General features: G+C 43.5%; 1 protein-coding gene across 9 annotated transcripts in view; it reads left to right on the top strand.

The window, feature by feature from the left end:
- The window catches only part of NUMB (NUMB endocytic adaptor protein), a 145,680-nt gene that overhangs the window by 21,443 nt on the left and 100,944 nt on the right, over positions 1-23,293 (top strand). The window contains exon 1 of one of the 9 annotated variants that reach the window (XM_073348545.2): positions 10,045-10,345. The exons of the other annotated variants lie outside the window; for them this stretch is intronic. The gene's annotated coding sequence lies outside the window, so the exon portion shown is untranslated. Of the gene's footprint in view, positions 1-10,044; positions 10,346-23,293 lie in introns of those variants that run through there. 9 annotated transcript variants of the gene reach the window in all.

The raw sequence follows: 23,293 nt of genomic DNA, 5'->3' as shown, positions 1-23,293 counted from the left end.
CCACTGATATTAGCGTGAGTGAAACTGACCTTGTATTAGCAATGGTCAGAAATCTTTTAGAAGTGTTAGCGTGAAGAGTCATAGCTCAAAGTTCTTATTTTTTCATTTTTATTTGCTGATATCAGACAATGCAGGCACACATTATTTTACAATAATGTATCTGCTATTGATTTTTCCCCATCTAACAGGGAAATAGTTTTCTCCCTTCTCCACAGCTAAGATTGTAGATATGTCAGAACTTTGCATGTTTTTTGGCCATCCTTACAATACATTAAAGATGATGGCGGCTGTAAATGTGGTGGGGTGCGTGTCTGTCTGTCTCTCTCTCTCTCTCTCTCTAACAGTTTTGATCCCTCTTCAAAGTCTAGCGAGCCCCTTAAATAATCCAGTGTTTCCTTCTGCATACACAGTGTACCAGTTATAGGAAAACTATCATAGTTGAAAAAAGAAAAGGAGTACTTGTGGCACCTTAGAGACTAACCAATTTATTTGAGCATGAGCTTTCGTGAGCTACAGCTCACTTCATCGGATGCATACCGTGGAAACTGCAGCACACTTTATATACACACAGAGATCATAAAACAATACCTCCTCCCACCTCACTGTCCTGCTAGTAATAGCTTATCTAAAGTGATCATCAAGTTGGGCCATTTCCAGCACAAATCCAGGTTTTCTCACCCTCCACCCCCCCCCCCCCACAAACTCACTCTCCTGCTGGTAATAGCCCATCCAAAGTGACCACTCTCCCTACAATGTGCATGATAATCAAGGTGGGCCATTTCCTGCACAAATCCAGGTTCTCTCACCCCCACTCCAAAAAACACACACAAACTCACTCTCCTGCTGGTAATAGCTCATCCAAAGTGACCACTCTCCCTACAATGTGCATGGTAATCAAGGTGGGCCATTTCCAGCACAAATCCAGGTTTTCTCACCCCATCCCTCCCCCCCCCTTTTTTTTCTTTTTTTCCTGGGGGGGGGGAGAGAGAGAGAGACACACACACACACACACACACACACACAAACTCACTCTCCTGCTGGCAATAGCTCATCCAAACTGACCACTCTCCAAGTTTAACCAGAACGTCGGGGGGGGGGGGGGGGGATAGGAAAAAGCAAGGGGAAATGGGCTACCTTGCATAATGACTTAGCCACTCCCAGTCTCTATTTAAGCCTAAATTAATAGTATCCAATTTGCAAATGAACTCCAGCGAGAAACTGCTGAATTGGAATTCATTTGCAAATTGGATACTATTAATTTAGGCTTAAATAGAGACTGGGAGTGGCTAAGTCATTATGCAAGGTAGCCTATTTCCCCTTGTTTTTTCCTCCCCCCCCCCCCCAGACGTTCTGGTTAAACTTGGATTTAAACTTGGAGAGTGGTCAGTTTGGATGAGCTATTGCCAGCAGGAGAGTGAGTTTGTGTGTGTGTGTCCCCGGGGGAAAAAAAAAAAAAGGGGTGGGGTGGGGTGACAGAGCCTGGATTTGTGCTGGACATGGCCCACCTTGATTACCATGCACATTGTGAAGAGAGTTGTCACTTTGGATGGGCTATTACCAGCAGGAGAGTGAGTTTGTGTGTGGGGGGGTGGAGGGTGAGAGAACCTGGATTTGTGCTGGAAATGGCCCAACTTGATGATCACTTTAGATAAGCTATTACCAGCAGGACAGTGAGGTGGGAGGAGGTATTGTTTTATGATCTCTGTGTGTATATAAAGTCTGCTGCAGTTTCCACGGTATGCATCCGATGAAGTGAGCTGTAGCTCACGAAAGCTCATGCTCAAATAAATTGGTTAGTCTCTAAGGTGTCACAAGTACTCCTTTTCTTTTTGCGAATACAGACTAACACGGCTGTTACTCTGAAACCTATCAAAGTTGAAGTATTTTAAAGCTAAATATTTAGAAATTTATACTTTGATAAACTCCCAGGCTGTAACAGGATTTGATCCAAGCAAAACAGAATTAGTCTCAAGTGTTGCAGCCCTATTATGTTATGATTAGGGCCATTCCAAACTCATGGCCAAGAAAAACACACCATGGACTGTGAAATCCGACCTCCCCGTGAAATCTAGCTATTGAAGGGCTGGGGAGGGATGGGACTTCCTCTTCCTCTGGAGGCCGTTCTTGGGGGAAGATCAGAGCCACCTCAGTGTACCTCCCCTGGCTACAGGAAGCTCCATGACTCCCAGCAGCTGAAGGCTCCCCACAGCACGGGAAATCAGACCCACCTCCACCTCCGGGAATCTCCCCTGGCAGTGGGAAGCTCCACAACTGCTGCTTTCTGAAGGCAGCGCAGAAGTGAGGGTGGCAATCCCGTGACACCCCCCGCCATATCAGCTTTGCAAGCCTCCTTTTGGGTCGGGATCCCCATGGTTACAACACCATGAAATTTCAGATGTAAACATCTGAAAATGTGAAATTGACCAATTAAAAAACCCTCTGGCTGAGAAAATGATCAAAATGGACTGTGAATTTGGTAGGATCCTAGCTGTTTCCCCAGCATGTTTATTTTTGCTATAGATAGGAACCAAAACCAGGACTGTCACCTTGAACTTGTCCAGTTAATTCTGCATTACTATATAATAACTCAGTTACTTAAGTCAGCATGGTGTTTAATGTGTAAAATAGCGTATACTTGGGCACAAAAGTAGGTACTTGGATTTGTACCAGTGCAAGCTAGCTTGGACAGTGAAACAGAAAACCCACCTTTAGACCTGGGCTTAGTTTTACAGATGTGGTTCTAAAGTTTGAGAATTACAAAGATATATCTGCCAGGTGTCTGGGGGAAGGTGCAGGTGCTGTAACTTTTTGAGCAGCAATTTAAGCAAAGGACAAATTCACAGGATAATGTGGTAGTGGATAGATCTCAGTTTTCTTAAGACATCTTTGTCCCACTTCAAAGAATGAATGGATAGGTAAAAATCCCATCTGAGGTAGCGAAGAATGTAGTGAGTATGAAAGCAATTGATTTTAAAAAATACACTGAGGCCAGTTTCATTTTTCTAAGTTTCACTTAAAAACATTAATTTGAAATTCTGGTTCAGGTTGCAGCACCTCTTAGGTGAGTCAGACTGTGGTAAAGGGTCACACCTTTGCTGCTGGACTGGAAAATGTTTGCAAGACGGAGATGTGTCCAAGTTTGTAATGGAAAGTTTGAAACGGTAAAAGCTTAGAGACCCTTCTAAGTTTAAGTTTTCATTTTAAAGAATCTTTTGAATTGTTGGGAGTTTCCTATATCTTGTTCAGTTTTTCAGTAGTCCTGACAATGCCTTATACTCATTAAAGGTAACCTGCAAAGCTTTTTAAATTTATTCATGTTTTCAGTTTGACTCGTCACCCATGAAAATGCACTCTGTCAAAACCCTTGTCTTTATTATTCTTAACTTTAAACAATGGTTCAGAACCCCAAACTCCTAGAGAAACCTGAGTGACTGTCACTGCTTACTTAGCCTGTACTGAGAGGTAGCAATATTTAAGTCTTAGTCAACAGAGTTAACTCAGGCTCTTACTTGAGTGTTGCCCCTAACCTCTCTCCTGTCCATGCACAAAATCCTCTCACCTGAGTTTAGTAGTGCTTTCGGTCTGAGCTATCTGGCCCATCGTGGGGCATTGGTTAAAGGTTAGGTGCTCCTTTCACTTGGGTTGGTAACTTGCCCACTGAATTTTTAGCAAGGATGTAGGTTAAATCATTTGAGTGCTGATAGTCCTTTGATGCCTTTCCACAATTCCCGTATGTACCCAAAAGGACAGACAAGTTCTCCCACGGTTAACTGGGAAAGAATCAGAGTGGCTCAGGTTATTGTGACACAAAGAACCATGGGATAGGAGCCCAGAAGTCCAGTCAATTCAGGATGCAGAATTTGGGTATGGCTGGTCAGACCTGGGTGCCAGTCATCTGAGTTGCTTCTGAAATGAAGACAACCCAGAGTGTGGTATGAGGAAAAAACTCAGACTTCTAGGAACTCTGACTACTGTTCTATGATTAGTGTGTGTATGGGGTCTTTGATATTTCTATTTTGTGAGCATAAAAAGGTGTGTACAAAATGCAAACTTCAAGGAATTAACTTGTAAGTTTCTTGTTTTTTTAATTTGGGTGACTTGAACAAATGTTAACATATAAGGGTTCTCTTATTTCAGTAAACCTTTGCAGATCATGGTTAATGAATACAAAAGTCATAAGATCTATCCTGATGCTTTTAAGATCTGTTTTTTGGATCACAAATGGGAGAAATTACTTGAGTCATGACTAATTGTGAAACCTGCATGCAAGTTTACTCTTGTGATTAGTTTGAGTCATGTCAGCTAAAGCTTTTTTATCCAATAAATTTAAGTGTGCATATTTAACCATGTAAAATTCCTGAAATACTGCATCATCAGGTTAAGGTATGTAGGAAACTCACTCTGCTGCAGTTATGGCGTAACTCATTGGTTCTCCACCGGGGGTCCGCGAGCCCTTTCAAGGAGGCTGCAGGGCCCCACAGCTGCAACACAGTGCCCTGAACCACGATTTCCCTGTGGGGCTGAAGCCAGGAGCCCTGGTGGTCCCCCTCTTCCTCCCTGTCTGAAGTCGGGAGCAGTGAGGGAATGAAGCCCTGAGCCCATGGGCAGAGTTGGGGGGAGTGAGTACAAAGGTGTTGCCCCCTCAAACTGCAGTGCCTTACCCAGAGTGGGGCAGTCCGGGGACAGCTCTGCCCTTCAACCTCCTCCTCTACCCCAGCTCCCTCAGGCAAGCCTCTGGTCAGGTTGTCGGAGGGACACCAGAGCCAGGCAGTGGGGGACAGGTGCTCCTCTGGCTGCTGGTGCCATGGAGTGTGCAGCTGTGGCATTCCCCCGTCTGCTGCTGCTGCCTGGGGTTGCAGCTGCTCCTCAGCTCCCAGCCCCCTTTGACTGCTTATGCAGCCAGTATGAGCTACGTGGGCGGGGGGGACCTGGCTCTGTGGTTGGCAGAGCCCTCGGGGAGCTGCCAACACAGGGAAGCCCTCCCTGCACACAGCCCCTAGCTACCCCTCTCCCTGCACCGTGAGTGGTTTTCAAACTTTCTGAGCTGAGTCCCCTTTGAGTTATATTTTTTCAGTTGCGTCCTCCCACAACCCAGATGGGCTAGGTAGCCTGCTGAGGTGAGTCAGGGGGTGGAGGTGGCACACTCTCCTTGGACCTAGCTATGCGGAGTTGGCCTGAGTCCCACTGGCCCTTGGCCGCCTCCTCCCCTCCCCCCCAAACTATGCCTATGCCCAAGGGTCCCTCCAGGCCTGGAGCCCTGAGTCTCCCCTCTCCACTCTGGAGTTTTTATAGTTTTATAGCACTCCACTCTGGGGGTGCTCGGAAAGAAAAATCTTGACAATCCCTGACTTAACTGACATAGAGGTTAGGACCATCTGACCAAGTGGTGTGGTTCTTGAATGCTGGAGACCCTGGGGAATCAGAGTTGTAAATTAGTAACATTTTTCAATCTAAAATTTCTGATATGAAAGTGCTATAGACCTTGTTTTAAGTCCTGCTTATATAAATAAATGTTGCCTCTCAACTCAGACAAGGAGAAAGTTTAAAAATAATAATAAAAGGAAATAAGTTTTAAAACTTGTGGTATTCATTGTCACAAGATTACCTAGTCCTAGAATTTAGCAAGAGTCAAAAATAGTATTTTTATTTTAGGACCTAAGATTCATTAACACAGCAGCTTTTGGGGAAACTTCATACTTGTGCAATTCTACCAGTAGCAGTAATGAGGTAAGCATTGGTACAGACCAGCTGATTGCATTTTTACTCTACTGCCCTCTAATTCTGAGCAGGTCTGTATGATAGTACACATAGTGGCCACCAGTCTGCTGTAGTGATTCTATTATTGCTGCCACTTGGTGGTGCAGTGGTGGGGGATTTCTTGAAAATATTCAGTATGTAAAAGAATTAACTGGGTTTCTAGGAGGAAACTGTCACCTTCTTCTGAAGTATAGATACCAGGTTTTGTGTAGCTCCGTATGTGGCAAATTTATGAAAATTAATTACCTAACTTGCATATTGGTAAATTTGCATATAGCCATAGACACTTAATCTTCAAAGTGTGCCTTTACTGCTTGTGAAAGGAGTTGTTTTGACAGCCTTGGTAAAATAGAAAACACTCGGAAGCAGGACAAACTTCCTACAACTTGGTGGTGCTGGCAGGGCAACTTCGTTTTAGGGTCAGTTCAGTCTCTGTGGCCCTTGCAGGACTTTACCTGTCTGAATCTGCCAGTTATTACTAAGTGTGGTGACATGGGACAAAGTTTGACTGAGGAGGTAGAATTGAGACCCACCAAATACCCTATAGATGGGAGCAACTTTGAATCCCTTCTGAGTTGGTCTGGATTGGTGATCTCCAGGAGAGAGGCTATAACTTGTTGAGGGATCCAGCTCCCTGATAAGTGCTAATGTTTCTTCTTCAAGAATTAGGGTATGTCTTCCCTACTTGGCGGGCAGCGATCGATCCAGCGGGGATCGATTTATCGCATCTAGTCTAGATGCAATAAATTGACCCCCGAGCGCTTTCCTGTACTCCAGCGCTGCGAGAGGCACAGGTAGAGTTGATGGGGGAGCGGCAGCAGTCGACTTACCGCAGTGGAGACACCATGGTAAGTCTATCTAAGTACATCGACTTCAGCTATGTTATTCACATAGCTGAAGTTGCGTATTTAGATCGATTCCCTTACCCCCTTTCCCACCCCCACCCCCCGCAAAATGTAGACCAGGGCTAAGACTTGCTTTTTGGAAAGACAAGCTTCTAAATTCTGGTCTTTCTTTTTGGAGCTTACACACACAGGATCTTCTCTTCTCTGGACATATGGGCAAAACTTTCCTCACACTGTACAATTAAGTAGCTCACAGTGGTCTTAAAGGGACAGCTCACTAACGATACAAACCATTAAAAATACACTAAAATGTTTAACACAACATCCTAATTCATTTTTTAAAGTGTTTTCAATATAAAATTACTAACAATTACTATTATTCCAAGGTCTTTACACTTAGGGGTCATTTTATAGAGAGACTTACATAAAAATTCCCCATTTTGTGGAGGAGATGGGCATAAGCAGGATTTGAACCTGCAGACCTGTAGTATGGACCCATTTCCCTCTGGTAGTAGAAGCAGGCTGTTTATCCCATGATGACTTAATTTACATAAGAGCCTTTGGTGAGGGACCTTGTCAAAGGCTTTCTGGAAATCTAAGTACATTATGTCCACTGGATCCCCCTTGTCCACATCTTTGTTGACCCTCTCAAAGAACTCTAATAGATTAGTAAAACATGATCTCCCTTTACAGAAGCTATGCTGACTTTTTTGCAGCAGTTTATGTTCTTCTATGAGTCTGACAATTTTATTCTTTACTATTGTTTCAACTAATTTGCCCGGTACTGATGTTAGACTTACTGGTCTGTAATTGCCAGAATCTCCTCTAGAGCCCTTCTTAAATATTGGCATTACATTAGCTATTTTCCATCATTGGGTACAGTAGCTGATTTAAAGGACAGGTTACAAACCATAGTTAATAGTTCCGCAATTTCACATTTGAGTTTTCTCAGAACTCTTGGGAGAATGCCATCTGGTCCCGGTGACTTGTTACTGTTAAATTTCTCAATTAATTCCAAAACCTCCTATAATGACACTTCAATCTGTGACAATTCCTCAGATTAGTCACCTACAAAAGACACAGATTTTTGTCTAATTCCTAGCTTTTAAAATCTTGTAAAGTAAGGATAATTGCCTATTTGGGGTGGGGGGAAATCAGTGGAATATTTTTTGTTAGCCCTGTTGTTATGCTAAAGTTTAATGAACAAATATTCTGTTTATAATATGGAAACTTTCAGCTAACTATCCTTTTCTAATCAGATTTTTGATGCAGGTTTTTCTCAGTTCAAATCCATAGCTTTGGTCACAGATGAAAATGAGTTTGGGCTGGCATCTCATAAATCCTAGAGAAATATTGTCCTATATTGCAAAAATTGACGTAATTGACTACTTTCCTAAAGTTTCCTATGCTTGTAGATTAAAACTGTTATGACTGTCATGTTTGTAGGGCTAGCTACATCTGTCCCCTCTTGGTGTCTGAGTGCACCCTCACCTATCCTGGGACAGAATTCCACAGTTCTTTCACTGTTGCACCAAACTCTGGGCTAGAGTATCTGTGTATTTACCATGCTTACGGAGCAGGTTTTACTGAATTCTAGCACTTGGATTCTTCTGTTTGGGACTAGTGGGGTGGTGTGACATTCCCCTGGTGTTATCTGGACCAGTGATCTGCTAGGTTACTCCAATCCTTGACTCTGGGGGCCAACCTTACTCTGCTCTGCTGTGTACATGACACTCCAGGCTGTTCACGTGTAGCCTCTAGTATGTAAGCTTCTTCCAGCTACGCAAGTGAGCACTTTTGGCCAACCGCTGCTTGGATTGTGCAACCGAATGACACTAGCCAATATCTCCAGTCCCAGACACAACTCTAGAAACCTCCATCTTGCAGTGTCCAGTTATGCCCACTGGACGCTGCAAGCTTATATGATTTTGTCAATTTAACAAAGAAAATTGATATGTACTAGGCTTGTTATCCCAAGGGGAGTCTCTGACATGCTTCAAACGCACTGCTTCAGGTAGAATAAACAAATGTATTAACTACCAATGATAGATTATAAGTGATTATAAGTCAAAGTACAAGAAGTCAGATTTGGTCAGATGAAATAAAAGCAAAATGCATTTTAAGCTGACATCAGCACTTTCAGTGCCCTTACAAATTTAGATGCTTCTCACCACAGGCTGACAGTTGCTCTTCAGCCAGGCTCTCCCCTTTGATCAGCGCTTCAGTCACTTGGTGGTGGTGTCTGTAGATGGAGGTGGAAGAGAGCATGGCAAATGTTTCTCCCTTTTGTCATGTTCTTTCTTCCCTCTTGGTTCCACCCCCCCTTTCAGAGTTAAGGTGAGCATTACCTCATCATAGTCCCAAACTGACCAAGGGAAGGGGGGGGGGTGACTCTCACTTGAGAGTCCAACAGGTCCTTTTTTTGCTGCCTAGGCCGGTGTCCTTTGTTCTGTGAGGCTGGGCTGGGTTTGTCCCATACATGCCCTGATGAGGTATGAACTGCCCCTCTGCTCCTGGAGAGTTTTGCCTGGGCTTGTTTTAATTCATGAAGCTCCACTTCATCACGATTATCTAGACCAGTGGTTCTCAACCTATTTACCATTGTGAGCCGCATCCAGTGCTACCTGTATGTCCCTGAGGCTGTCACGTGGGCCGCAGCTCTGTGCTGATTGGGCCACGAGTGGCTGGTGGGCTTCAGGTAGAGAACCATTGATCTAGATTGACTTGTATAACATAAAGCAAAGTACATCACCTATTAATTTCTGCATCAAGGCTGTAGTTTGAGCTATAGCATACTTTTAGGAAGATATCCAGTTGTGATTTAAAGACTTAAAGTGAAGGAGAATTTATTACATCCCCAGGGAAGTTGTTCCAATGGCTAATTCCCTCACTGTTAAATTCAAACTGAAAATAAAGTGCAAAGTTTTTGTCAAGCTGCAACTTCCAACCACGGGATCGTATTATGCCTCTCTGGCAGATTAAAGAGCCACCTACTACTTGAAATCCCTTCCCCATGTAGAAACTTGTAGATCAGGGGTTGGCAACCTTTGAGAAGTGGCGTGCCAAGTCTTCATTAATTTAAGGTTTTGCGTGCCAGTAATAAATTTTATATTTACAGGGGCCCCCCAACAGAACCCCAGACTGGCAGCGGGCTGAGTGGTGCTGGTGGCCAGGACACCGGCTGGCAGGGGCTGGCGGCCAGAACCTCAGACCGGCAGCGCACTGAGCCTCTCAGCCCGCTGCCAGTTCGGGGTTCCATCTGCCGGTCCCTGCCAGCCGGGGGGCCGGCGGCCGGTACCCTGGCTGGCAGCAGTGTGCCACTAAAAATCAGCTCGTGTGCTGCCTTTGGCACGCATGCTGCAGGTTGCCAACCCCTGTTGTAGATCATGGTCAGGTTGTTTGTTAGATAAACTAAATTTGAGTTTCTTAAGTCTCACTATAATATGGTATATTTTCCAGAACTTGAATAATTTTTGTAGCTGTCTTCTGAACCTTTTGCAACATCCTCTTTGAAGCATGAACACTTGAACTGGAGGCAGGATTTCAGTAATGGTCCCATTAATACCTTATCCAGAGGTAATAAGTCTTCCCTGCTGTTGCTTGACATTCCCCTACTTATACGACAAAGGATTATGTTCTCCCTCTTAGCTGCAGCATTACATTGGGAACTCCTATTCAGTTGGCTGTCATTTCCCTGAAGTACTTTCCGCTGTCACTGGATTCCCAGGATACTCCCCGATCTTGTAAGTGTGACTTACATCCTTTGTTTCTAGACATATAACTTTACATTTGACTATATTAAAATGCATGTTGTTCAAATGAATACATTTAGAAAGTGATCCAGATCAGTCAACATAACTCCTGTCCCCATTGTTTACCCCTCCAGTTTTTGTCATCTGCAAAACTTAATAGCAATTCTGTACTCCAGGTCATTGATTGCTGTTGAATAGCATTGGACCAAGAATTATTGGGTGACTGTTCTCCATTTACAATTACTTTTTGCAATCTGTCAGTTAACCAGTGTCTAAACATTTAATATGGGCTGTTCTGGAACAATTGACATGAAGATGTGGTGGATTCTTCAGTTTGAGTCTTTAAGATTGGATATCTTTCTAAAAGGTATGATCTAGCTGAATAAGAAGCAACACATGAATTACTGGGTGAACGTTATGGCCTGTGCATTGTTGGATGTCAGACATGGTGATCATGATGGTCACTTCTGGCCTAAAAATCTCTAGGACTTTCTCTTCACTATTAAAAGAGTAGCAAAATTGTAGGCCAGGGCAGAAGTGCATTGGGTAAAGTTCTTTTGGCTGGTGCGGGGAGAAGAGGCTCCGAGAGACACAGGAGGAAAACAAAAGGGAGTGTTTCAGTGTCTGCCAGCGCATGGTTTTGTTAATTCTGGTACTATTAACTTGAGAAACAAATGTAAAAATAGGCACCTTTTTCTTTATTTGACAGATATTGAATATAGTGTGTTGATACTAAAATGTTGTTACAGAAGCTCTTCAAAAATATGAAGCAAATATATGAACCTGCAGAATGCTCCACCTTATTGCATATTTCATTCTAATTAAATGTAAGGTTCTATATACATCAGAAAAAGTGGTATTTGAAAACTAGTTTTTCAGTCAGCTTACCAGGTAGCTTGTACAGATCTTGGTGAATTGTGTTCACCAGTTAAAGTCTACTCAAGGAGTGCTTCTACCACATGCGTATAGTATATCTTATGAATCTCATGTAGTGTACAGTTCAAACTGATCCACGTAAGTTGGTTAAGGAAACATTTTGTGGGGTAGGGTTAAGGGGAATAGAACTGAGCAGTATTCTGAAACTGTTTTACAAATTTTCAATTTCTCACTTTTCCAGAAGTAGAAAGGGCTATGTCAAAATCAAAGTTAAAGCGCAAAATACATTCCAGTCTGTTTCAAAATCAAGCAAAAAACAGAAAATCAAAAATTTTGACATAAAATGCTTTCAGACATAAAGAATGAAATGTTATTGGGAATGTTACAAACCAAAACCCTCAATGGGCATGCTCCAATTAAAAGTAATAGTGAAGCAAACTAGTTTCAAAGCATTATCTGTAGTATTACTTGCCCAGAGGTTTGGTTGGGGTATGGGGTGGGCGGAAAAGATTTATTCTACATCTAAACTACTGCATGCATTAATAGTGTTCATATGGATGAAATTACTAACCTTGTAAAATGTACAGAGACATCTTTGGGAAGCTCTAACCCCATACACTGCTTCCTCCTATTAAGAACCTTTGTCTCCATGCACCTGTCATCTAAAAAAGAGAATAGTCTTGTGTTCATAAAGATTTCAGAGCCTGTCATCCAGATCTCAATTTGGTATAGGGCTAAATTTCTTCTTTAATGACAGATTCCAGAAATAGCAAAATCCTCACACTTCAGCTCTATTTCTGTTAAATAGAAAAAGTGAAATCTTCAAAAATTAAATCAGGAGCTGTATTGATGCAAGTATGATGAGATTTACTGGGTGTAGGTTAACTGATATGGTGTATGTGTGGATACATTTTTGTGGATTAAAAGAAACCATTTCATTGCTGATATGGAAGACTACAGTTGGGTAAACTCCGAATTTGAGACTACTGTCTCAGCTAACAATGTAGACCAGTGTCTTTCAACCTTTCCAGACTTCTATACCCCTGTAAGGAGTCTGATTTGTCTTGCGTATCCTAAATTTCATCTCACTTAAAAACTACTTGCTTACAAAATCAGACATAAATACAAAAGTGTCACACTGCACTATTACTGAAAAATTGATTACTTTCTCATTTTTACCATGTAATAAAATAAATCAATGGAATATAAATATTGTACTTCTATTAGTGTATCATATAAACAAGTTGTATGAAATTTTAGTTTGTACTGACTTTGCTAGTGCTTTTAATGTAGCCTGTTGCATAACTAGGCAAATATTTAGATGAGTTGATGTGCTCCCTAGAAGGGTCTGCGTGCTCTCTGGTTGAGGACCGCTGATATAGACTGTTTAGAAAGGAGAATCTTAGTAAATATCAACTACGCCCACAGCCTTAATTCAGGAGGTGCAGTAGTCCATGTTGAATACCTGTGTGGTGGAATTGAGGTGTACAATAAGGCCTTGTCTAAACTATTCATATTTTTAAAACCTTTTCCGATAGAATTTTTAAAAAAATTCCTACATGGTGTCTGGAGCCCAAACATTGCAATTCTATACTAGTGTACAAGAGCATAGTCTGAACAATGAAAATCTAAGGGGGGGGACACCATAAACAAAAATTTTATTTTTAAGAAGCTACAGTAGAAATCACAAAATAGAAATTTTTAAGTAACCTAATCCGGTGCGCTCTCCCTTTAAAAATGACTAAACTATATCACTGTAACTGGTACTAGAAGTACAAAAAAACTTAGTGTTCAATGTGGTTTTACAATGTGTTCAAATATATCTCTATCAATATTTTAAAAGCTTGATTACCGTTGTATGGTTGTGTCCAAAACAAATAGTAAACCTCAACACAGTCTAACAGGTTAAAAGGCCAATTAATTCATGGGATGTTTCTGACTTGTGGTTTGAAAGGATGCTGTCAGGTAGGTTAGGACCAATATTTTGATGGCTAATTTTATTAAACTTGTTTAAAGAAACATTACTAGTGCACTACTGTTCAAATATTTCCTTTATACTAGTTATAATTATAAGATTAGTGAATTAGAATTAACAAAAATGACTAAAAGAAACCAGTTTAGTTTTACTGACTTAAGTGAAGTGTAAAACAAAATGCCATATAGGGTAAACTAGGTACCTTCAGAATTCCCTTTTTATGTCTTCAGTTTTCAACTAATTGTTAGAGGATCAGCAGGAAATAATTTAGCTGTGGTAGATATAGCTTGAAGATGCAAGTGTCTCTTGGTCTTGTGAAGAATTTGACTGTAATTCACTGTATGAAGGCTGCAGATTCTTATTTTTTAAGTAGTGATGACGGCCTTTCCACAAGTAAGGAAAACTGTTCAAAAATCTCTTGACATGGCTGCACAAACATCTTTTGGACCTGTATTGTAAATATTTGAAAGTAATTAATATATTCAATAAATACATCTCTGCCAACCATACTGTTTGATATTTACAAAGTACTGCTCTTCAGAACTAGCATTTCATAATTTTTGGGAATGGGCACCCCAGGTGTTCCTGTGATATTAGCCAGTTGGCATTCCTGTCCTCAATATTTCAAATTTGTAAGTGCTGGTCCCTTTAGTGCTCTTGTAGTATCAAATGTTTTTGTGTCTGAAACAGAGTGGCTATTTAACGAAGTTGACTGTAAAACAAGTCTGGTTGCTTTAAGACACAGATGGGATTTAAACTGGTGGTGGTAGATATGAAGGAAAAGAAGGGGGAAAATGGGGAACTTCTACACCGCATCATAGAATTTTCAAGACTGAATATTTAGAAGTTGCCTGTTACCAACGTAAGATGTCAGGTTATCAGCATGGCAGCACAGTTCTGGTATTTTACCTATCTCTGTAGGTAAAATACCGAAACAGTAGGTAAAATACCAGAACTGTGCTGCCATGCTGATAACCTGACATCTTACGTTGGGAACAGGCAACTTCTAAATATTCAGTCTTGAAAATTCTGTGATACCTCAACCTTTGCAGTATTGAGATCAGATTTACATTGGAAATGCTGCTACAGCAGCACAGCTGTTGTGTAGACACTTACTGCATTGACAGGGGTTCTTCTGTTGCTATAGTAAATCCACCTCTCCAAGAGGCGATAGTCTAGTCTACATAGAAGAAATCTTCCTTTGACCTAGCGATGTCTGTTAGGGCTTTTGCAGCCCTGAGGGTATGTCTACACTACGAAATTAGGTCGAATTTATAGAAGTCGGTTTTGTAGAAAGTGGTTTTATACAGTTGATTGTGTGTGTCCCTACACAAGTACTCTAAGTGCATGTAGTTGATGGAGTGTGTCCACAGTACTGAGGCAACCGTTGACTTCCGGAGCGTTGCACTGTGGGTGGCTATCCCACAGTTCCCACAGTCTTCACCGCCCATCTGAATTCTGGATGGAAATCCCAGTGCCTGATGGGGCTAAAACATTGTCGCGGGTGGTTCTGGGTACATATCGTCAGGCCCCCGTTCCCTCCCTCCATGAAAGCAAGGGCAGACAATGGTTTTGCGCCTTTTTTTTTTTTTCTTGAGTTATCTGTGCAGAAGCCATACCACGGCAAGCATGGAGCCCACTCAGCTAACAGTCACCGTATGTCTCCTGGGTGCTGGCAGACGTGGTGCTGCATTGCTACACAGCAGCAATTAATTGCCTTTTGGCAGCAGACAGTGCAGTATGACTGGCAGCTGTCGTCATCGTTGTCCTGGGTGCTCTTTTAATCGGGCGCCTGGGCAAACATGGGAGTGACTCAGCCAGGTCATTTCCCTTTTAAGTTTCGTCTCGTGGCGATTCAGTCCTACCAGCAGTGCATGGTCTTTTAACCTCCAGCCAGCAGAAGATGATGGCTAGTCGTCACACTGCACCGTCTTCTGCTGAGCACCCAGAAGATGATGACGGCTAGCGATCGTACTGCACAGTCTGCTGCCAGCAAGATGTATAAAGATAGATGAAGTGGCTCAAAACAGGAAATAGACCAGATTTGTTTTGTATTCATTTTCTCCTCCATTTCTCCTTCCCTCTGTAAAATCAACGGCCTGCCAAACCCAGTTTTGAGTTCTATCCTTGTGGGGGCTATTCAGTTTCTTGCAAAGCCACCCCCTTTGTTGATTTTAATTCCCTGTAAGCCATGTCGTCAGTCGCCCCTCCCTCCATCAGGGCAATGGCAGACAATCGTTCCGCGCCTTTTTTCTGTGCAGACGCCATACCACGGCAAGCATTGAGCCCGCTCAGATCACTTTGGCAATTAGGAGCACATTAAACACCACGCACGTTATCCAGCAGTATATGCAGCACCGGAACCTGGCAAAGCGATACCGGGTGAGTAGGTGACATCAGCGCGGTAACATGAGTGATGAGGACATGGACACAGACTTCTCTCAAAGCATGGGCCCTGGCAATGCGGGCATCATGGTGCTAATGGGGCAGGTTCATGCCGTGGAACGCCAATTCTGGGCCTGGCGAGCACAAGACTGGTGGGACCATGTAGTGTTGCAGGTCTGGGACGATTCCCAGTGGTTGCAAAACTTTCGCATGGAACTTTGTGACTTGCTTTCCCTTGCCCTGAAGTGCAAGAATACCAAGATGAGAGCAGCCCTCACAGTTGAGAAGCGAGTGGCAATAGCCCTGTGGAAGCTTGCAACGCCAGACAGCTACTGGTTAGTCGGGAATCAATTTGGAGTGGGCAAATTTACTGTGGGCTTCTGTGATGCAAGTAGCCAACGCAATCAAAGATCTGCTGATATCAAGGGTAGTGACGCTGGGATATGTGCAGGTCCTAGTGGATGGCTTTGCTGCAATGGGATTCCCTAACTGTGGTGGGGCCATAGACGGAACCCATATCCCTATCTTGGCACTGGAGCACCAAGCCAGCGAGTACATAAACCACAAGGGGTACTTTTCAATAGTGCTGCAAGCACTGGTGGATCACACAAGGGACGTTTCACCAACATCAACGTGGGATAGCCGGAAAAGGTACATGACGCTCCCATCTTCAGAAACTCTAGTCTGTTTCAAAAGCTGCAGGAAGGGACTTTATTCCCAGACCAGAAAATAACGGTTAGGGATGTTGAAATGCCTATATGTATCCTTAGGGACCCAGCCTACCCCTTAATGCCATGGCTCATGAAGCCGTACACAGGCAGCCTGGACAGTAGTCAGGAGCTGTTCAACTACAGGCTGAGCAAATGCAGAATGGTGGTAGAATGTTCATTTGGACGTTTAAAAGCGCGCTGGCGCAGTTTATTGACTCGGTTAGACCTCAGCGAAACCAATATTCCCACTGTTACTACTGCTTGCTGTGCGCTCCATAATATTTGTGAGAGTAAGGGGGAGACATTTATGGCGGGGTGGGAGGTTGAGGCAAATCGCCTGGCCTCTGGTTTCGCACAGCCCAACACCAGGGCGGTTAGAAGAGCACAAGAGGGTGCGGTGCGCATCAGAGAAGCTTTGAAAACCAGTTTCATGACTGGACAGGCTATGGTGTGAAAGTTCTGTTTGTTTCTCCTTGATGAAACCCCCCGCCCCTTGGTTCACTCTACTTCGCTGTAAGGTAACCACCCTTCCCTCCTCCCTTCGATCACCACTTGCAGAGGCAATAAAGTCATTGTTGCTTCACATTCATGCATTCTTTATTCATTCATCACACAAATAGAGGGATAACTGCCAAGGTAACCTGGGAGGGGTGGTGGAGGAGGGAAAGACAAGGCCACACAGCACTTTAAATGTTTCAAACTTTAAAACTTATTGAATGCCAGCCTTCTGTTGCTTGGACAATCCTCCTGGGTGGAGTGGCCAGGTGGCCGGAGGCCCCTCCACCGAGTTCTTGGGCGCCTGGGTGAGGAGGCTATGGAACTTGGGGAGGAGGGCGGTTGGTTACACAGGGGCTGTAGCGGAGGTCTGTGCTCCTGCTGCCTTTCCTGCAGCTCAACCATACGCTGGAGCATATTGGTTTGATCCTCCAGCAGCCTCAGCATTGAATCCTGCCTCCTCTCATCACACTGCTGCCACATTTGAGCTTCAGCCCTCTCTTCAGCCTGCCACTTCTCCTCCCGGTCATATTGTGCTTTCCTGCACTCTGACATTGTCTGCCTCCACACATTCGTCTGTGCTCTGTCAGTGTGGGAGGACAGCATGAGCTCGGAGAACATTTCATCACGAGTGCGTTTTTTTCGCCTTCTAATCTTCACTGGTCTCTGGGACGGAGAAGATTCTGTGATCATTGAAACACATGCAGCTGGTGGAGGAAAAAAAAGACATTTTCTAGAACAATGGGTACACTTTCACGGTAAACCTTGCTGTTAACATTACATACACAGCACATGTGCTTTCGTTCCAAGGTCGCATTTTGCCTCCCCCCACCACGTGGCTAGCCCCTCTCCCCTCCCTCCTCCCCGTGGCTAAGAGCGGGGAACATTTCTGTTCAGCCACAGGCAAACAGCCCAGCAGGAACGGCCACCTCTGAATGTCCCCTTAAGAAAAGCCACCCGATTTCAACCAGGTAACCATGAATGATATCATGCTGCTGAGGATAACACAGAGAGATAAAGAACGGATGTTGTTTGAACGCCAGCAAACATACACTGCAATGTTTTGTACTACGATGATTCCTGAGTATGTGCTACTGGCCTGGTGTGGTAAAGTGTCCTGCCATGGTGGACGGAATAAGCTGCCCTCCCCAGAAACCTTTTGCAAAGGCTTTGGGAGTACATCCAGGAGAGCCGCAAATGCCAGGGCAAATTAATCCTTTCACATGCTTGCTTTTAAACCATGTATAGTATTTTAAAAGGTACACTCACCAGAGGTCCCTTCTCCTCCTGGCGGGTCCGGGAGGCAGCCTTGGGTGGGTTCGGGGGGTACTGGCTCCAGGTCCAGGGTGAGAAACAGTTTCTGGCTGTCGGGAAAACCGGTTTCTCCGCTTGCTTGCTGTGAGCTATCTACAACTTCATCATCTTCCTCGTCTCCAAAACCTGCTTCTGTGTTACCTCCATCTCCATTGAAGGAGTCAAACAACACAGCTGGGGTAGTGGTGGTTGAACCCCCTAAAATGGCATGCAGCTCATCATAGAAGCAGCATGTTTGGGGCTCTGATCCGGAGCGGCCGTTCGCCTCTCTGGTTTTCTGGTAGGCTTGCCTCAGCTCCTTCAGTTTCATGCGGCATTGCTTCGGGTCCCTGTTATGGCCTCTGTCCTTCATGCCCTGGGAGATTTTGACAAATGTTTTGGCATTTTGAAAACTGGAACGGAGTTCTGATAGCACAGATTCCTCTCCCCATACAGCGATCAGATCCCGTACCTCCCGTTCGGTCCATGCTGGAGCTCTTCTGCGATTCTGGGACTCCATGGTCCCCTCTGCTGATGAGCTCTGGCCAGCGTGGCAAGCTGCAGGTGACCATGCAAACAGGAAATTGAAATTCAAAAGTTTGCAGGCCTTTTCCTGTCTACCTGTCCAGTGCATCAGAGTTGAGAGCGCTGTCCAGAGCGGTATAGCTCTGGGATAGCTCCCGGAGGCTAATACCGTCTAATTGCGTCCACAGTACCCCAAATTTGACCTGTCAAGGCCGATTTAAGCGCTAGTCCACTTGTCAGAGGTGGATTAAGGAAATCAATTTTAAGAGCCCTTTAAGTTGAAAAAAAGGGCTTTATCGTGTTGATGGGTGCAGGTTTACATCGATTTAATGCTGCTAAATTTGACCTAAACTCCTAGTGTAGATCAGGGCTGAGAGATGTAGTTAGGCTGACCTAACTTTGTAGTGTAGATGAGGCCTTAGCTTAGAGGGACTTTACTGGAGCTGTAGAGTCATAAACTGGAGCAGCATCATGATACAAGCATCGCAGAACACAAGGTTGCATGAACAGGCAGTTTTATGCAAAAACTGTCATAAATGTTAACACACCATGATTTTAGAGCGCTTTTACTTTTAGGCATAATGTTAATAAGTAATTCAATTTTGACTTTTATGCAGTGGATTGTAATGATGGAAGGTGATACAACATTTACACTGCTGTGCCTATTTCTAAAGAAGAAAATCTTGAATGACTGTGCTGCCACAAAACTATAAGCTGTTCACTATTGTGCCTACACTCTCGTCATTTCCCTGTTTGCTCCATTATGGTTAAGTTGTGATACTATAACTCACTGGTTCTCAACATCTGTTGGAGCTCCTCTTAGATAACTCATCTCTTGACCCAGTTGCTTCTCTCCCTTTTTTCCCTGCTTCTCTTTTCCATGTTTATTACATGATTTTTCTGACTCTACCATTTACCAGAAGACTGTTTTGGGTGGTGGTGCGGGCATTCATTTGTGTTGTCCAAAGTTGAGGTGAGTGCTGTGGCAGCAGAGATGCCCAGGCTGATGCTGAGTCTGCAGTTTTGCATATGTGAACTGTTCATGCAGTCAACTACAAAGGCAACTTCTTGAAAGCAACCTCTCCTTGTCTTCCTGTTCCTGTTTTGGCCAGTCTCTTTACCTGCAGACATGTGAGCACATGTGGAGGAGGAGGAGGAGGAGTGGGGTAGGTGGTGAATCTGGAGTTCCTGCAGCTTCCGTCTCCACAAATGAATCCTGTTCTTTGCCTCTCATTTGCTCTCCACTGTGGGAGGTTCTACTATACTCTAAGGCAGTAGTTTTCAGACTACGGTATGTGAGTGCTTATCGGGGGGTACATGATAAAAATCCTGTAATGGCAGAAAACACATTTTATTTAGTAAGACTTGGCGATCTAATCATAAGTATGTTATGACCCTATCTCAGATGGGGGTACGTGGTGTACTACATTATTTGGAAAGGGGTATGCAATCCTAAAAACATTGAAAACCACTGCTCTAAACGTATGTCTACAGTGCAGTGTAAGCCCAAGGTTTGAACTCAGGCTCAAGACTAATCCCCTTCCAGCTACACACAAATCCCGGTAACTAAGGCCTCAGATAGAGGATCCCAGGTCTCTGTTCATCTTAGTAAAGTGGAGGGTGTGAGCGTGAGTCAAACCAGGACCCAGGGTTCAAGCCCTATTGCTTTGTAGTGTAAGTGTTAACCCTCTGGACTTATGCTCTGGGAGGCCATCAAAAGCATCCCACAGGATGACTTTGTCCTCTGAACAGTCAAGTTTGGTGGACAGTAAAGTTTTCTGACACTGCATCATGAACAAAGGGTTACAGCAGCCGCATTTTGGGAAGGTGCTAGGAAATCTGGGATATGGGTGGTTGGACTCAGTCAGACCTGCATAATGCAGTGTCGATGCTGGAGGCCCAGGTTATGACCCAGGATACAACAATTACTAACTTTGGGTTACAAATGAGTGTAAAATCTCAAGCCCGGTTAACAAATCCAGGGTCTGTTAAGAAGAGTTCTGCTAACCCTGGGCTTACATTGCAGTGTAGAAATAGCCAAAGAGTCCTTTAAATTTTAATTGTTTGTCACCACATGTCATGAATTCATTATATGAAGTTGAAAATGTGGCATTGCTGTCTGTTCCATTCTTTCATGGTAGTACTTTCACTCCCTGCCTTCTAGGCATCAGAGTTCTTATTCTTGTTAGAAGTGTTAGTATCTACAGCTGCAGTTGAAAAGCTTTTATAATAGTTAAATACTCCCAGGCCATTTCTGTTTGGTTCTGGAGCAAATCTAGCTTTGTCTTTTCCAGGACTTTTATGTTTTTGTTTTTTTTATTTCTCTGCTGTCTAAGGGGTTGACTAGATGAAAGTGATGGCACTTTGAAATAGGAATAGATCAAAGCACACTAAGGTACTTCTAGTGCATGGTAGCAGCATACACATGTTAATACACAGTTAATGTGCAGCATTCTAGTATGTTGTAGATTTACACCCCAGCTTGCCATGCACCAACTAGTCATCTAGATGAGCCCTTAGTTTATTTACCATAGATTAAGAGCCACTACCCTAATCATCTGTTTTCAGAGAATTTATCATTAAGTGACACTACAGTCATGGGTTATGTACTTATCTTCAAAGATGTTGAGATCTCTCTTCATCTTAATAAAGTTAGCTTCTAGAAGCATTGTACACCCTATAAGGACAAAGAAAAACTGCTATTTTTGTCTGTCCAAGGCAAAACCAGCTTTGTTCAGTGGTAATTAATGGAATACAGCAAAGGGATGCACTTGCATCTCGTGAGCACCCCTTTGCTGAGTGTGTGCCTACAGTTTTTTCCTCAGTTTTTTTCCCCTCTGCTCACAGTGCCACCCCGTTGGTTGCTGTGCTTGTCAGGGGGGTTTTGGTGACTCAGCCTTCCAGCCAAGTCACACACAATTCAAGTTAAAAATAAACAAATCACTTCCAAAATGTCCTGCAGCCCTCCCCAGGCTCAGTCCTTCAAAAGTCCAATTGGGCCCATCACTGTACCCCTCTGTTGGCAATGTTTCTGTTGCCCTCCCTAGGTTCAATCCTCAGTCTGACTAACAGGGCCTATCTCAGTACGCTACTTGGCCAGCTTATGTGGAAAGGTTCCTGCTCTGGGGTGGAGCAGCACTCCCAGGACTTCCTCCCTGGAGGCTCTTTGCCTGTCCTTTAGTCCTCTGACCCTGGCTTGCCAGCTGGGTCAGTCTTGGTTCAGCCCTTACAGCTCCTGCAGCCAGCCCAGAGCACCTCTTGCTCCCTCAGTCCCTACCAGCAGCCTGAACTCACTCTGTCCCTGCAGCTCCTTTTTATATGAGCCTGCTGAGACCTGATTGGCTGCTCCCTGCAGCCTCTTTCATGATTGACTGCATCTCACACGGGTGCTCTAGGCAGGTTAGATGACCTTTCCACTGTCCTTTTCTGGGGCGGGGGACGGCAGGGCCATGAAGCGTCCGGCAGGAGGCTTTAGGGCCTAATCCACCCCATTACAAATAAACTCCCTCCATCTTTGTGATCCATTTTCATTTGCCTCAAGTACTGTATAGTATAAACATGTGCTAAACATTGGCACATGATGGCCCATTATTTGATAAACTGACCTAATTGTACAGCAGTATAGTAGTAAAGACAAGTAGCAGAAATGAAACCCATTCTCTAAAATTTTTTACAGCTTAGTTTTTCATTTTTTCTTTGGCCTGTAACATAACAAATGTCTGGGGAGATGAATCTTTTCTCTCTGTGATGCTGGCCATTTGCTGTAGCTGAAGTATTCTGGGTAGCTTGAGGTCCCTACATATAAAATTCTTTATTTGAAAAAATATGTAATGCTGCAAGGCTGTTGACATCCACAATATAAAAGCAACTTTTCATAGTTTTGAAACTTTTAACCCAGACAGTTGGTACTAACATGGATGCTAAACTAAATTACTTGAATCTTTTTATTAGCAGAGTGCAAGTGATTCTATTTTTCAAGTTGTATATCTCTTAAACCACTGGCTAATACCAATCACTGGAAGGTATAGATGCTTTTAATCCTTTCAAAAGAAGTTTTTTCTTGGCACATATGGATTTTAGTACTGTGCTGGTTAGGTCTGATAGAGATTTTTACACAGATTGTACAATTGATTCCAGATATCTTAATACTAAAAGAAATACTCACATTGCTTCTGCAGGGCAGAGCTTTTGTGAGGGATAAAGTGATAAAAATGTTTCCTGTAAACATTCATGAAACTTGACTCATGCAGTTAAAATTTTTTTAATGTTAATGAGGCCACTTGCCCTGTCCATGCCCAGCTGATGCATTGAGACAGAGGAAGTGCTAAGTTATCTGATTTTGCTCCTGTTTCCCTTGGAGTATCACAAGGGCAATTTGGTCAGAAATAACTGATAGGGGAGTGGATATTGCTAGTACTGGTCTCTGACGTTTGACTTCATCAGCAGTCTTGGCCAAAATTACTCCTGACCAGGGTTAAGAGGTCTTGGTTAGTTTAATGAAGTTTAATATAAAGACTGCAATTTCACTTCACTTATTGGCAAGATTGCCAACAGTGAGGAGCCGCTGTTCATTGCTGGATTCTATGAAATTGTATCTTTTTATATTATTGTTCTTGAATATATGGAAGTTTAAGGTGCCTAATACAGTAACTTTCTCTACAATTTAAATGTTAAATTTAT

The sequence above is a fragment of the Lepidochelys kempii genome, chromosome 6 (assembly GCF_965140285.1).
Source record: "Lepidochelys kempii isolate rLepKem1 chromosome 6, rLepKem1.hap1, whole genome shotgun sequence".
Classification (NCBI taxonomy): Eukaryota; Metazoa; Chordata; order Testudines; family Cheloniidae; genus Lepidochelys; species Lepidochelys kempii.
The sequence above is the reverse complement of the archived record's forward strand: the minus strand, read 5'-3'. Positions and strand labels throughout refer to the sequence as shown.